Below are 14,784 nucleotides of genomic sequence, written 5' to 3' on the forward strand. Positions count from 1 at the left end.
TCAAAGTTATTCTTTCCAATCAATCCATGGGCTATTCCTATAAGTGTCACAAACAACCCTAGAGTTCGTACTAGAATAACACCTTAAGACACAAATCAACCAAAACCCTAATGTCACCTAAATACTCCAATGTCACCTCAAGTATCCGTGGGTATGATTATACGATATACGTCACACAATCTCAGATTCATCTATTCAAACCAACACAAAGGACCTCAAAGAGTGCCCCAAAGTTTCTAGCGGAGAATCACGACGAAAACATGTGCCAACCCCTATGCGTAGGTTCATGGGCGGAACCCGCAGTTGATCACCAAAACATACATCAAGTGAATCACATGGTATCCCATTGTCACCACAGATACGCACGGCAAGACATACATCAAGTGTTCTCAAATCTTTAAAGACTCAATCCGATAAGATAACTTTAAAGGGAAAACTCAATCCATTACAAAAGAGTAGAGGGGGAGGAGAAACATATGATCCAACTATAATAGCAAAGCTCGCGACACATCAAGATCGTGCCAAATCAAGAACACAAGAGAGAGAGATCAAACACATAGCTACTGGTACACACCCTCGGCCCCGAGGGAGAACTACTCCCTCCTCGTCATGGAGAGCACCGGGATGATGAAGATGTCCACCGGAGAGGGATTCCCCCTCCGGCAGGGTGGTGCCGGAACGGGTCTAGATTGGCTTTCGGTGGCTACGGAGGCTTCTTATGGCGGAACTCCCGATTTATTGTGCTCCTCGATAGTTTTAGGGTACGTGGGTATATATGGGTGAAAGAGATACGTCAGGGGAGCCACGAGGGGCCCACGAGGATGGAGGGCGCGCCCTAGGGGGGTGGGCGCGCCCCCCTGCCTCGTGGCTCCCTCGTTCCTTTCCTGACGTGCACTCCAAATTTTTCCGATAGCTTTCCTTCCAAAAATAACTTCTCCAGTTGGTTTCATTCTGTTTCGACTCCGTTTGATATTCCTTTTCTTCGAAACACTGAAATAGGCAAAAAAACAGCAATTCTGGGATAGACCTTCGGTTAATAGGTTAGTCCCAAAATAATATAAAAGTGAATAATAAAGCTCAATATTGTTCAAAACAGTAGATAATATAGCATGGGGCAATCAAACATTATAGATACGTTGGAGACGTATTAGGCGACGACGGCGAGTGGCGTTGTAGCGTATATACGTGTGTGTGAGTGATGGACTGGAGATAGAGAAATCAATGGATGGATGGATGATGAGCGAGCAGCCCTTTGCAATGTTGTGTGTTGGCCTTTATATAGGTGGCCAGTGATGTATATTCCTGAGACCAACGCACGCACGTCCTAGAGATCGTGTGCAGAAACGTGGGTGTAGTGGTTGATTGCAGGCCAAGTTTCTTCAATGGACTTCTTGTACATGCGCCTGAGTGATGGAAAGGCCAGGGCGTGGCTATCCACACGTTTGCATGGGCTCTGGCCACTAATCCATATCTATTTGATAAGTTGGGCTTTTAGTTATCTTTGCATGGGTTATATCTGGGGACATTCGTATGCGTTTGGGTCATAGGCTGGCTAATCACTCTATTACTTCTTAATCTTGCCACATAATTAATCTAGACATAACACATGCATGCACATAGGAGCTCGTACATGCACCCATGCATGTACGTATCTATTTTATATAAGTGCACTTGGTCAACTTTATTATAATGACACAGGAAAACAATTTTTCATTGAGAATTAGATGATGGCTTGACATTTTTTTTGCATCGTCACGCGTTATATTATTTTACGCGAACATTATCGTGCCAATATTTTTTTAGCGGTGACGGAATAAGCATATGTGGATTTGTGCCAACGTTGGAATTTCACCGTTGATGATGGCGTATGTGTACGAGAGTCATATGTTCTCTAATTTATGCGACGATATTGTTCCTTCTATTTTATTTCCGGGTCTGTTGTTTTATATTGAGCGGCGCCGCAGAAATTTATCATGATATTTTTCATCCGTGTATTCAGCAACTCAGTATTTTTTATTTTACTAGCAAAAAGACCCATGCGTTGCAATGGGTGAAAATTAATATCACACACCTCTTGCCGTTTCATAGTTTATCCTCTTCCCCGCGCTTGTCCGCGATATTTGTGATGTTTATGTGATCAAAATGCACCCAAATGTGACCAATCCAAGATGACGAGCTAATCCACCAGCTAAGTCTTTGTATGCTAGCATTAATTGACAAGTTCATGTAAAATATTATGGACTCATGCAAAGCCCCTCGCACCTTGCATATTAGAGATCCCATTTAATTAGCTCACAGCAGACAATGATGTTAAAAGTTATATAAATAGGCAAGAATCAGTTTCATGTAGCAAGGTGGGACTATTGAATATCAAATATCGAAGGTTTGACTGTAGGGTACAAAATTCTAATTGTTGCGTTGCTGGATCTAGCCCAACAGTTGGACCGCAGGCTAAGGCCTAATGTTGTTGTGTGGCCTTTGTGTTGTTTGCAGTATATAAACGTAATTCCACATTTTATTATCGCAAGTGTTTGATGGCCTAGTTAGCTAGGGAAGTTAGAATGTAGTTTGTGGTTTCAAGTTCAAATCCTGCTTTTGCCATTTTTTTTTCCGCTGAACTATTATCATTATATTATAGAAAGCCCATCTCCGTGCATATGAAGCCTATCCTTGCGGTCACACAAGCCGAAATTCTAGGACAAACCAAAATATTTTATGACCAATATAAAAGGAAATGTTCCTTACATTTCTTAAACAATATGTTACCTAGGTGGACTAGTTTGCGTCTGTGTGCTCAAACTACATGAGCAGGGTTTGAGTCCATCCCAACTTAATTTATTTTTTTGAAGAAAATGAAACACAATTTTTTACGTACAACTCAAACGACGGACGAAAAAAACTAAGACCGGGACGACCTACGGAAAAGCCTGATGGACCAAAAAAAGTGAAGAAACAATCCTCCCTTTAATATTAGGGGAAGATGTAAATAATTTTATTTGAATAATATCTATGCGCCATCTTTTGATCGGTGTCAACAGACCGGTCGATGAAACTGTGTGCGATGCAATAATCACAAACGGTGGTGTAAAAGAACCGTAAAAAAGGTGCAAAACATTCGCGATGGCGGAGCCATCAAACACGGTTCAAAATTTAGTTGCGTGTGCGATGCAGGGCATACGGTTCAGTCCAATGAACTGTTTGCGATGAGGCGGAACAAAAGAAACGTGCAGCCTGATAAAGGTGTGTGCGATATACAACATAGAGTTCACTCGGATGAACTGTTTGTGATTAAGCAACACAAAAGAAACGGTCAGCCAGATCAAGGTCTGTGTGATTGAGGGCATGCGCTTCAGAAGAATTAACTATTTACGATTAGGCAACAGAACAGAAACGGGTCAGCCAGATCAAAGTGTCTGCGATTGATGGCATACACTTCACATGGATGAACTGTTAGCGATTAGCCACAACAAACTGAAACAGTTAGATAGATTAACGTGTGTGCGCTAGACAGACACACACATTCTAATTAAAAGAAGCGTGCGCGATGGTAATAACGAGCGCGCACGGTTGTTGGAACAAGACGTGTGCTGACATTGCCTATTGTGGTGCACCCTTTGGTGCAAACGCCACACAAGCGGCCGAGAAGGCGTACGTGCCCACGTTACGCCTTCCGGGAATAGTGCCACACTTATAATCGTCAGTAAATTTTGAGCATGCGTCCCGTCACACTCCAAATTGTAAACCTGTTCACACCGATCAAAACCTAAGTGATTTTCCACTTAGGAGCGTATTACTACTCAGTTATAAATACTACTACTCCAAGATGACTTCACGTTCCTCCTCAACTTCTCATCCACAAAAACAAAGTCATTCATCATCGTTTCCTTTGCGTCTGCCATGGCCAGCGTGAGTTCTTGGTCAAGAGATTGCCACCAGGAAGATGCGAGCATGGAAGCGGAAGCACAAGAGATGTCCCGCCTCGCCGCGAACGCAACCGGCATGTCCCGCCGTGCGGCCGTAGCAGCACAGAGGTCCCGCTACGCCGCCGAAGCAGCACGCAGGTCCCGCCACGCTGTCGATGCGGCAGACTAGTCCGGCCGCGCCGCGAAAGCAGAAGAAATGTCCTCCCGCGTCGCGGCAGCCTGGGAAAATGTCTCGCGGGCAGGCGAGGACTCTTACAGGCGCATGCATGCGATCGTCCATAGCCAGATGGATCAGATCTCCGGCTGGGCGAGGTTGCAGGACGACATGAAAGCCTCTTTCGCCGGCGTCACCCGGCAACTAAATGAGAGCAATGTGAAGCTCCGGGCCGAGCGCGACCTGCTGAGAGCGAAGATCGTCGGAAGTGCGGAGCACCAGGAGGAGACTGCTGCCTTCTTGAAGAGGACCGGCGTCATCATCGAGAAACTTATGGACAAGAATGCCATGCTGCGCATCGAGCGCAGAAGGCTGGTGGAGAAATCCATGGATGCTGTCAAGCAGCATCTTGAGGACAAGAAAGAGCTCATCGTCGCTCGCCGCGGAGACTAGTTCCCGTGGCCTGCAACAACATAGAGATCAACGAGCCAGATCGTTGTCTTCCTTCTTCTTTTGCCCTTGTGTATTTCGGGCGTTGCCGCATGTGGCTTGTTTTAATTATGTTCCAAAATATGTAAGATAATTGTTATCCATTGTCATCGTCCTTGTATTCATCATGCTTGCTATAAGTCGCAGTCGATGCTATATAGGTCCGTCAAATCTTACATCAACATCTGTGCAAAACTTTCTTTTCAGATTTTCATTTTTCTCTCTTAAATCTAAGTTCAGTGAGACATATAGCCACGCCATAGAATAGGGGCTTGGGCGCCATTAATGGAGATGTTGGGCGGTTGGGAGGGAGGTGCGCGGCGGGTAGCGGTCAAAGGGCTCTCCTCCCGATGAGCACGCACAGGGGTCTGATCGCACGCCTCCCGTACTCAAATAGCTACCCCGCACGACACCTCCTAGCCAATAAAAAGAGGGGACGCGTGTCGGCACGTAATTGGTAAGTAGAACGCCCACAGTTTCAATAATACTTGTGTTTCCGATTTGTAACGTGACAACACTTGTTCCAAAATGACTTTGTTGATTGTTAATGTGTGTGCCTTCGCAAATCGGCCAGAAAAATTACCACAGCATGTTGGTGCCATGTCATGACACTATGCCAAGTTTCATAATTTTCAAGGGTGTTTTCGATTTACAAGAATTAAAAAACTAAGTTTCTCAATCTTTCCGGCTGAGTCACGACGCCCGGATGTTTGAATTTCATTCCCACTAGCAAAAATGCCCGTGCGTTGCTATGGGAGAAAAAATAACACACGCCGGTGGGACATGAAACTATGTTTTACAAATCATATTGGGTACAACCTTCCTTAGCTAAAAGATGGGCAACTTTGTTCGCCAAACGACGCACCCAGCAAATCTTGGACTCCGCCAAGTCATCAAGAAGTTCTTTGTCATTACCCACCATTTTTTATATTTAGTTCTAATAAATGTCTATATTAATGTTGCACCGATTATTGCTTCTCGTTTGATTTTTTTGTTAAGAAGCCACCTTGGCATTCTTCTAATTGAAGAGTAGTTCATGGAACAGTCTCTGAATCAATTTTATTTTTTTATTTTTGGAAAACACGGTTTTTAATAAAAACAAATACTTTATTGAAAATTAGAAAATAGTGAGTTTTTATGGAACATTTCTAAATACGTTTTTTAAATGGAACAACTTTTGGAATTTCGACCAGTTTTTAAAAAGTGTGCACCTATTATAACACTAATTTTACCATGTTGATTTTTTTAGATATATAAGTTTGTCGTCTGGTTTGGAATCGTTATTCTTATATTTTTGATTATTTGGGCTTGGCCCAAACAAAGCACTTGACATAGACACTTCACGTACACAGAGAACACTTTGGTATTAAAAAAAGGGAGTGTCTATATTACAATCAGACTGAAATTGAACTGGCCTGCTATCAAATCTGTGATCCATGAGCAAGCAATGAAAGGGCCCAAATAGCAACACTGCCACGTCATTACTCTCACGACCTTCTCTAGGTTATTGACAATTTTGTTTTCTTCACAACACTTTTGGAAGGAAACCTGGAATTCTCATGGCATTATCAAGGATCTGAATTTGCTTGAAACAAGAACAATTCACAGAAAATAACTTATTCATCTACGAGGAGTGACAAGATGCTATAGAAAACCAGTTTGATGATACATGACCGTACAACCCAGTAACTGTAAGTTACAACAATGTACGACAGGACAGCAAGCTACATAAAGCTTCAGACAATGTACAGCAAGACAGCAAGCTACATAAAGTTTCTCTACATAAAGCCAGTATTGATCCAACTTCTTCAAATCCTGACAATCTACTTGGACAAGGTAATTAAGAAACATCAAGTAGAGAAACTGAAATGTAAACACATATCCAGGTTGCATCAGCAACAAAAATTCCTGAAGAAAATAAATAAATAAAAAGCATACACTTGCTGCGGGTTAGTTGAAGATGAAGGATCCATCATGTTATGGGGAAATTCATACACTTCAGACAATTTGCCACATGTGTGGAACATAAAGAGAGTAATAATGAAGCTGAGAAAAGCATGGGTAACCATCAGTTACGGCAGATTGAAAAGGAAGATGAGTATTTAAATGAAGAGGGTATTGAGATTTCTTGGAAAATGGAAATATTGTAGCACACGAAGGAAATGTCATGAACACTGAGAGCATTATAATGCCGCACCTAGAAATGGAGTTCAACGCAAGAGAAGGACAAGAATTCTTTGACTTCTATTTGAGTGTTGCCGGATTCTCAGTTACCATTGTTGCAGCATCGAGGTACAATGAGTATAAATGAATCACAATGAACTGCAACAAACATGGCAAAGCAAAAGAAGTAGAAAGAGAAAGTATAACCTATTAGGAGGACAACAGTTATAGCAAAATCAGAGTGCTAGGTAGTGATGGTGATCTCAGAAAGCGGTGGCCACTGGAAAATTCACTATTATCTCACTGTAAAAACAGCAGTCACAAAAGAACTACTAAAATTTACAGAAGCTATAGGACCATAAATCCATCATCAATGTATTATAAATTAAACACCAGGAAAATGTAATATACATTCATAAAAATTCATGTGATCAAGCATTCTATATGAACTCACCGTACAAACAACAATGACACACTATATGGAGCTACAACTAGTCAGCTACTACAATAAATTACAAAATATATAGGGCAGTGTAAATCCACCATCACCATATTGTAAATTCAAAATCTATAGGGCAGTGTAAATCCACCATCACCATACTGATGCAGCTAGATTAGTTTGTGTGATGAAGCATTCTATATCAGCTCACTATACAAACAACAGTCACCAACTTTGTGGAGCAACTTTAAATTACAAAATCTATAAGACAGTAAATCCAACATCAGGACCTTGTAAATTCAACGTCAAGGTACTGTATATGCATTCAAACTAATTCCAATAATTATATATGCATTCAAACAACATCAGCATTCTTGTAAGCTGAAAACAACATTGTTGGTTACCTATTACATATAGTAGAAACAAAATTATATTATGATACTCATATAAATCAGACAAACTTTGGGCTATTGTGCAATAGCATGGTTCAGTTTATGTGCTTCAAATCACACGGGTCGGAGAAACAAACCGACTCTCCTTTTGGCTATTGTGCAGTAGCACGGTTCAGTTCAATCGCTTGACCAAAACAACTCCAAATCAGTATGACTCGAGCAGTTTGAATGATGTACCTTGGCTACATGGGCAGATGTAATTCCGATGAAGTCGGCAGTACGGAGAAATTCCGGCTAGGTTGGCAGAACAGTGAGATTTCCATGACTTCGGCAGAACGGCAAGACACCAATGTCGAGCACGGATGAAACGACGCAATTGGGTTCAGGCTTCAGTCGAGGGAGTGGATGTGTATTTCTATGTGTTGGGCCTCTAGAACGGCCAAATCAGTCGCTGTCGGACACCCCATGGGCGCACGAAGGATTGGATCAAGACAAACACATTGCAATCTAGTATGTGGAAGGCAAAGCATAGAGATAAAAACTACCAATACATATGTTTTGAAAGTGAGTCGCTAATAAGATGAGCAAGCTAGGATGCTTGTGGTAGAATATATAGGCCTTTCATTGCTACACCTGCCATTATATAGAATGAGAAAGTAAGTCATATCAGTAAGTGTGGTCTACCATAGAGCATAAAGGAACTCGGTTGATTAAGTAGCTATATATGCACATGTTAAAAAATTCTAGGCTACAAAGCCAAAGGAAACAGGAAGTAATCTGATATTATTGCTCCAGTTTATACATGAAGACCCATTGTTCAGTTTAGATTGCAGTTTAAAGCAAGAGCACCAACTCATACTATGGAAACCTAAAGAGCAGACCACAAAATTACCCATTTACATAATCTAACAAACTTTAAGATAGCAGTCCTGTGACCACAAGTTTACCAGTTACAATAAACTTCCAAATCAATTTTCCTTTCAGCACATACATGTTGAAGTATCCTCTCTTCAGTTCATGCTAAGCTCCAATTTAAAATCTGGCAAGTAAACTGATACAAAATGAAATACATAAGACATATGTTGTAGCATAAGATTGCAGTGAATAAATTGTAAGGCATGTGTTGTAGCACGACCATTGCATAATTTATTTTGTTCCAAGACAAAAAGGACTAAATATTTTTTCAGACAAAAAATGTATCATCATGAAAGTGTTCTTGCTAGGTGGAGACTTGAGACTGTACGTCCAACCAATAATTCTGAAACTGCATACCTACTGTCAGGTAACCCAGCATCCTCAACAGTGACCACCACAGTAGTCCTCCATTCCTATTTCAGAATTGATCAGAACAAGATCATCATGCAGCCATCCCCTTTCGCCGTTGGGTCGTCGCCGCCACTGTAGCCGATCTATATTGTCGCCATGCGCCGAGCTCTCGTTCTTTAGACCGGCGCCCTCCTCACTCCCCCAGCCACCGGACGGCAGCTGCTCGCCCCCCACCACCACGGTTGGAGCCTGCGGGAGAAGGGGTCGGAAGGACACAGGGAGGAAGAGGGGTAACGAGCGAGAAGAGGGCTCCTAGAGCCTCGGCTGGGTAGGAGGGATGGGAGGGAACAGAGAGGAAGAGGGCGGCCGGAGCGTCATGGAGCGTGGGTACTCGACGAAGTCCCGTTCCGGCCATGGGGATGTGGATCCAGCGGAGGAGATCCTCCAGCGGCAGAGCTTGGCAGGGCACCGGCGCTGGGAGGTGCAGCCGACAGGGAAGGGGAGGGGCGTCCGGATCCGCGGGTGCTGGCAACGAACGGCAGCTCGGCGGCGGTGGTGGCTGGTGGCGCGCGGTGAGGCGGGACGGGGCAAGAGGTGGCGGCGCGCTGCAGGAGGAGATGGGATTGGGAGGCAGGGTCATGCGAGTGGTCGGGTTTTTTTTTTCTCTCCGCTGTATCGGTTCGGGCTGAGTTATGACGAGGACTGTGGGTTCAATTATTAAAAACCACAAGACCTTTCTGTAAAAATGCCGCGATGGTGAACCTCCGTGCTTTATAAAGGGAGAGATTTCTTGCATGGGACCTAGAAATTCACCCAAAGACACACATGTGATTTCTCAACCAACTTTGATGCACTTGAGCCTGTGCTTGTAGTTTGAATTTGAATTATGCACATTAAATGCGCAGAAACTCAATTAATGTATAAAAAGGCCAAACGAACCTGAAATAATTCCAAAATTTAGCACAATACTTCTATTTGGTCTAATATGCCTGTATAAAAAAATTAAGGCGAGAGAAGGCAGTGTACGTATGTCGTTTCGCACACGGGGGTGACATGTTCCCTCTCGGAACCACGAGCCTTCTTGAGGGAAGCTCCGGTTTGCAAGAAGCTTACACCAAAGCTTGTCCCAATTCGGCCAAAAAGTTACCGCAGCATGTTGGTGCCATGTCATGACACCATGCCAAGTTTCATGATTTTCAGGCATGTTCTGGATTTACAGGAATTAAAAAACCAAGTTTCTCAATCTTTCCGGCCGAGCCATGACGCCCAGATGATTAAATTTCATTCTCATTTCTTGCATGGGGCCTAGAAATTCTCCCACACACATGTGATTTTCAACCAACTTTGGTGCACTGGAGCATGTGCTTGTAGTTCAAATTTGAATTATGCATATTAAATGCATAGAAACTCAATTAATGTATAAAAAAAGGCCAAACGAACCCAGAATAATTCCAAAATTTAGCACGATACTTCTATTTGGTATAATCTGCCTGTGTAAAAAAATTAAGACGGGAAAAGGCAGTGTATGCATCTCGTTTCGCACACGGAGGTGACACGTTCCCTCTCGGAACCGCGAGCCTTCTAGAGGGAAGCTCCGGTTTATAAGAAGCTTACACTAAAGCTTGTCCCAATTCGGCCAACAAAATTACCGCAGCATGTTGGTGCCATGTCATGACACCATGCCAAGTTTCATGATTTTCAGGCGTGTTTTGGATTTACAGAAATTAAAAAACCAAGTTTCTCAATCTTTCCTGCCAAGCCACGATGCCCAGATGTTTGAATTTCATTCCCATTTCTTGCATGGGACCTAGAAATTCACCCAACGATACACATGCGATTTTTCAACCAACTTTAGTGCACTGGAGCATGTGCTTGTAGTTTAAATTTGAATTATGCACATTAAATGCGCAAAAACTCAATTAATGTATAAAAAGGCCAAACGAACCTGGAATAATTCCAAAATTAAGCACGATACTTCTATTTGCTCTAATCTGCGTGTGTAAAAATATTAAGGTGGGAGAAGGCAGTGCACGTATCTCGTTTCGCACATGGAGGTGACACGTTCCCTCTCGAAACCACGAGCCTTCTTGAGGGAAGCTCAGGTTTGCAAGAAGCTTACACCAAAGCTTGTCCCAATTCAGCCAAAAAAATTACCGCGGCATGTTGGTGCCATGTCATGACACCATGCCAAGTTTCATGATTTTCAGGCGTGTTTTGGATTTACAGAAATTAAAAAACCAAGTTTCTCAATCTTTCTGGCTGAGCCATGACGCCCAGATGTTTGAATTTCATTCCCATTTCTTGCATGGGACCTATAGATTCACCCAAAGACACACATGCAATTTTTCAATCAACTTCAGTGCACTGGAGCATGTGCTTGTAGTTCAAATTTGAATTATGCACATTAAATGCGCAGAAACTCAATTAATGTATAAAAGAGGCCAAATGAACCCGGAATAATTCCAAAATTTAGCACGATACTTCTATTTGGTCTAATCTGCCTGTGTAAAAAAATTAAGGTGGGAGAAGGCAGTGTACGTATCTCGTTTCGCACACGAAGGTGACACGTTCCCTCTCGGAACCATGAGCCTTCTTGAGCGAAGCTCCGGTTTGCAAGAAGCTTACTGATACGTCTCCAACGTATCTATAATTTTTGATTGTTCCATGCTATTATATTATCTGTTTTGGATGTTTAATGGGCTTTAATATGCTCTCGACTAACCTATTAACCAGAGGTCCAGTGCCAGTTTTTGTTTTTTTTGCCTATTTTAGAGTTTCGCCGAAAAGGAATACCAAACGGAATGAAACCTTCGTGATGATCTTTCTTGGACCGAAAGAAATCCAGAAGACTTGGAGTTGAAGTCTGGAACGCTACGAGGCGACCATGAGCCAGGAAGGAGCGCCCAGGGGGTAGGCGCGCCCCCACCCTCATGGGCCCCTCGTAGCTCCACCGACGTACTTCTTTCGCCTATATATACTCTTATACCCTAGAAACATCACAAAGAGCCACGAAACCACTTTTCCACCATCGCAACCTTCTGTACCCATGAGATCCCATCTGGGGCCTTTTCCGGCGATCTGCCGGAGGGGAATCGATCACGGAGGGCTTCTACATCAACACCATAGCCTCTTCGATGAAGCGTGAGTAGTTTACCACAGACCTTCGGGTCCATACTTATTATCTACATGGCTTCTTCTCTCTCTTTGATTCTCAATACAAGGTTCTCCTCGATGTTCTTGGAGATCTATTTGATGTAATATTCTTTTGCGGTGTGTTTGCCGAGATCCGATGAATTGTGGGTTTATGAACAAGATTATCTATGAATATTATTTGGATCTTCTCTGAATTCTTATATGCATGATTTGATACCTTTGCAAGTCTCTTCGAATTATCGGTTTAGTTTGGCCTACTAGATTGATCTTTCTTGCAACGGGAGAAGTGCTTAGCTTTGGGTTCAATCTTGTGGTGTCCTTTCCCAGTGACAGTAGGGGCATCAAGGCACATATTGTATTGTTGCCATCGAGGATAAAAAGATGGGTTTTATATCATATTGCTTGAGTTTATCCCTCTACATCATGTCATCTTGCTTAAAGCGTTACTCTGTTCTTATGAACTTAATACTCTAGATGCATGCTGGATAGCGGTCGATGTGTGGAGTAATAGTAGTAGATGCAGAATCGTTTCGATCTACTTGACACGGACGTGATGCCTATATTCATGATCATTGCCTTAGATATCTTCATAATTATGCACTTTTCTATCAATTGCTCGGCAGTAATTTGTTCACCCACCGTAATACATGCTATCTTGAGAGAAGCCACTAGTGAAACCTATGGCCCCTGGGTTTCTTTCTTATTATATTGCATCTCTTTTATTTACATCTTATCTCGTTTAGTATTTTGCAATCTTTACTTTTCAATCTATACAACAAAAATACCAATAATATTTACTTTACTATCTTTATCAGATCTCACTTTTGCGAGTGACTGTGAAGGGATTGACAACTCCTTTATCGCATTGGTTGCAATTTTCTTGATTGTTTGTGCACGTACTAGGTGACTTGTGAGTTGTCTCCTACTAGATTGATACCTTGGTTCTCAAAAACTAAGGGAGATACTTACGCTACTTTGTTGCATCACCCTTTCCTCTTCAAGGGAAAACCAACGCATGCTCAAGAGGTAGCAAGATGGATTTCTGGCGCCGTTGCTGGGGAGATCTACGCCAAGTCAAGACATACCAAGTACCAATCATAAACTCTTCTCCCTCGCATTACATTATTTGCCATTCACCTCTCATTTTCCTCTCCCCCACTTCTAAAACGATTTTTGAAAACCTTTGTCTTTTCTTCGCACTTCTCCCGTTCGTCTTTTTGTTTGCCTTGATGTCTTATTTGGCGCATTTGCTCATTTGGTTGGAATAATTGTGTATTTATTGCAAATCAGAGAACCTAAGATTTATGGATCCTCATCCGCTTGCCAATCTCTTTAAGAGATCCAATTATGATGAACCAATTGCTAGTGAGTTTTGTGCGCTAGATTATCTTTATGAAGTTTTGCTTGAAATTCGTGAATCTAAAAATTGTCATGAAGTACTTTATGAAGTGATTCATGATAGATCTTTGAATAAAAAGCATGATTGCAATGATGTTATTATAAATTCTATTAGTGTCAATTGTGCTAATAATATGCAAAACCCTAAGCTTGGGGATGCTAGTTTTGCTATGTCCACTACTTGTTGCAATGATCATGATTGGGGTGATTTTTCTTATGATCTTGAAAATTTATTTAAGCCCCATGATGAATATCAGATTGATAATAATGTTTGCAATAATATTGAAAGTGGGTTTGGAAGAGTGTCAACTTTAGATCCCACATATTTGGATAATGTTCAATCTTATGAAGTTTTTGATAAAAGTAGGTTCGGAGAGGTCATGACTTTATTTTATGACAATCCCACTATTTCGGAAGAGTGTCAACTTTGCATGCGTGTGGATCACGAAGAGAAAATTTCATGTGATAGTTATATTGTTGAATTTGATTATGATCCTACATGTAATTATTATGAGAGAGGAAAATATGGTTGTAGAAATTTTCATGTTACCAAATTACCTCTCGTTATGTTGAGATTGCTATTGTTCCTTTCTTCTTCACTGCATATGCTAGTTTTTGCTTGCCTTGATAATTGTTTGCTTATAAAATGCCTATGCATAGGAAGTATGTTAGACTTAGATGTGTTTGTCACATGCTTTATGATGCTCCTTTTGTGCTTCAATTCTTTTCTTTCATGTGAGAATCATTAAAATTATCAATGCCTAGCTAAAAGGCTTTAAAGAAAAGCGCTTGTTGGGAGATAACCCAATGCATTTCCTTTCTGTTTTTGAATAAATAATTCATATAGCTTCTGTTATGATTGTGTTTTTTATGTTTCAATTAGTGTTTGTGCCAAGTAAAGCCTTTAGGATCTTCTTGGGTGATTGTTGTTTGATCTTGCTGAAAAAACAGAAAGTATGTGCTCACGAAAATAGTTTTCATTTTTACCAGAGAGCGATAAAATACCAATTTCAATTGCAAAAGGTCAATATACAAATTATTTAGGTTGTCCTAATTGTTCAAGAAATTTGGAGTTACAGAAGTATTAGAACTATCCAGATTGCTACAGACTGTTCTGTTTTTGACAGATTCTGTTTTTCGCGTGTTGTTTGCTTATTTTGATGCATCTATGGCTAGTATCGGGGGGTATGAACCATAGATAAGTTGGAATACATTAGGTTTAACACCAATATAAATAAATAGCAAGTTCATTACAGTACCTTAAAGTGGTGGTTTATTTTCTTATACCAACAGAGCTCATGAGATTTTCTGTTGAAGTTTTGTGTTGTGAAGTTTTCAAGTTTTTGGGTAAAGATTTGATGGATTTTGGAATAAGGAGTGGCAAGAGCCTAAGCTTGGGGATTCCCA

At 41.6% G+C, this 14,784-nt stretch overlaps 1 long non-coding RNA gene across 1 annotated transcript; it reads right to left on the reverse strand.

The window, feature by feature from the left end:
* Nucleotides 1–6,782: 6,782 nt before the first annotated feature.
* LOC125516070 (uncharacterized) lies at nt 6,783–9,505 on the reverse strand. Its single transcript, XR_007287228.2, has 2 exons — nt 8,833–9,505; nt 6,783–8,611 (listed from the first exon to the last, which is right to left on the reverse strand). It is a non-coding gene; the product is annotated as an uncharacterized LOC125516070 (long non-coding RNA).
* Nucleotides 9,506–14,784: the final 5,279 nt, after the last annotated feature.

The sequence above is a fragment of the Triticum urartu genome, chromosome 6A, assembly GCF_056163025.1.
Source record: "Triticum urartu cultivar PI428250 chromosome 6A, HENAU_Tu73, whole genome shotgun sequence".
Lineage (NCBI taxonomy): Eukaryota > Viridiplantae > Streptophyta > Magnoliopsida > Poales > Poaceae > Triticum > Triticum urartu.